The following is a 2,244-nucleotide window of genomic DNA, read 5'->3' as shown; positions in this document are numbered from 1 at the left end:
ATAAAACATTGTCATCCATGGAGGCATCGTCGGATAAAACCAAAGCCAAAGTGCCCGGGAGATTAAAAGATTGCCGGAGTGTGCGCAGTCGAGGACACTCCAGCAAAATGTGGCCGACCGTCAGACGGGACCCACACAGACACAAGGGGGGATCCTCCTGACGCAACAGATGGCCGTGCGTGAGGTATGTATGGCCGATGCGCAGCCGACACAGGACTATCGAGTCCCTGCGAGAAGCCCGCAGGGAGGAACGCCACACATCGGTTGTCCCCTTGACAGCCCGCAGTTTATTCGGGGCTGTCATGCCACGCCACTCAGCAGCCCACATCCCAATCAGCTTACGGCGCAACACCATCTGCTGGTCGCGAGCCGTAAGGCCGACCTCCAAAGCCGGGGCGTCGATCGCCCCTTTGGCCAGCCTGTCTACACGTTCGTTCCCTGGGATGCCAACATGACCGGGCGTCCAAACCAAGACCGCCGAACGACCAGAACGGGCAATGGCGGAAACAGACTCCTGAATGGAGGACACCAGAGGAGAGGAGGGATAGCAGCGGTCGATGGCCTGAAGGCTGCTCAGGGAGTCATTGCAGATGACGATGGACCTACCTGAGCAGAAACGCATATGCTCAAGAGCGCGCAAGATGGCCACCAGCTCTGCAGTAAAAATACTGCAGCCAGCCGGCAAGGAGCGTTGCTCAACATGGGCAGAGTGAGCAAAGGCGTAGGCAGTGCGACCATCAACCAGGGAACCATCAGTGTAGACAGGCTCACAGCCCGGAAATGATTCGAGGAGCGCAAGAAAACGGCGACGGAGGGCCACAGGCGGAACCGAGTCCTTAGGGCCCTGTGCCAAATCCAGACGGACAGACGGCTGGGACAAACACCAGGGAGGCGTAGGTGTACGGACCCGGAAGGGAGGCAGAAGAGGGAATGACCCCAGTTCTGACAGCAGGGACTGGACACGAACAGCTACGGAAAGCCCAGATCTAGGTCGCCGTTCGGGCAGACGGAGGACCATGGCAGGGAAAAGCAGGCGACGATTGGGATGGCCTGGCGAGCAATGGACGTGGACAGCATAGTCGGCAAGCAGACGATGGCGGCGAATCCGCAGCGGGGGAACCCCGGCCTCCACCAGTAGACTATCCACGGGACTAGTGCGAAAAGCGCCAGTGGCAAGCCGAACCCCACAGTGGTGTATGGGGTCTAACAACTTCAACACTGAGGGTGACGCAGACCCATAGGCCAGGCTCCCATAATCAAACCGGGACTGCACAAGGGCTCTGTACAATCGCAGTAGCGTGCAGCGATCTGCTCCCCAAGAAGTGTGGCTTAGGCAGCGGAGGGCGTTGAGGTGCCGCCAGCATTTTTGCTTCAGCTGAGTGACATGAGGAACCCATGTGAGCCGGGCATCAAACACGAGTCCCAAGAAGCGGCAAGTGTCCACCACTTCAAGCAGGTGACGGTCGAGGTAAAGTTCAGGATGAGGGTGGACCGTCCGACGCCTGCAGAAGTGCATAACTCGAGTCTTGGGTGCAGAGAACTGAAGACCGTGAGTCAGAGCCCATGATGCTGCCTTGCGAACGGCGACTTGCAGCCTGCGTTCGGCGACTCCCGTAGTCGTGGAGCTAAATGAGATGCAGAAGTCGTCGGCATACAAAGAAGGAGACACCGACGACCGCACTGCTGCTGCCAGACCATTAATGGCCGACCACGAAGACCCCACTCATGCAACGTGGCGAGGACGTGATGCCTCCATGTGGTGTCATACGCCTTCCGCAGATCGAAAAAGACAGCAACGTGATGCTGACGTCGGGCAAAGGCCGTACGGACAGCAGATTCCAGCCGCACCAAATTGTCCACTGCAGACCGGCCCCAACGGAAGCCACCCTGGGATGGAGCGAGGAGACTGCGCGACTCAAGGACCCAACACAAACGCCGCCCCACCATACGTTCGACCAATTTGCACAAAACGTTGGTGAGGGTAATGGGACGATAGCTGTCCACCGCCAGGGGGTCCGCACCGGGCTTCAAGATGGGGACAATAACACCCTCTCGCCATTGCGACGGGAACACGCCTTCGCTCCAAATGCGATTAAATATCGCGAGAATGTGTCTCTGGCAGTCCCTGGAGAGATGCTTCAGCATCTGCGCGTGGATGCAGTCGGGGCCTGGTGCTGTATCAGGGCAATCGGCGAGGGCAGCGAGGAACTCCCTCTCGCTGAAAGGAGCATTGTATGTTTCATA

This window comes from Schistocerca americana, unplaced genomic scaffold, assembly GCF_021461395.2.
Source record: "Schistocerca americana isolate TAMUIC-IGC-003095 unplaced genomic scaffold, iqSchAmer2.1 HiC_scaffold_71, whole genome shotgun sequence".
Classification (NCBI taxonomy): Eukaryota; Metazoa; Arthropoda; class Insecta; order Orthoptera; family Acrididae; genus Schistocerca; species Schistocerca americana.
Note: the sequence above shows the minus strand (reverse complement) of the source record.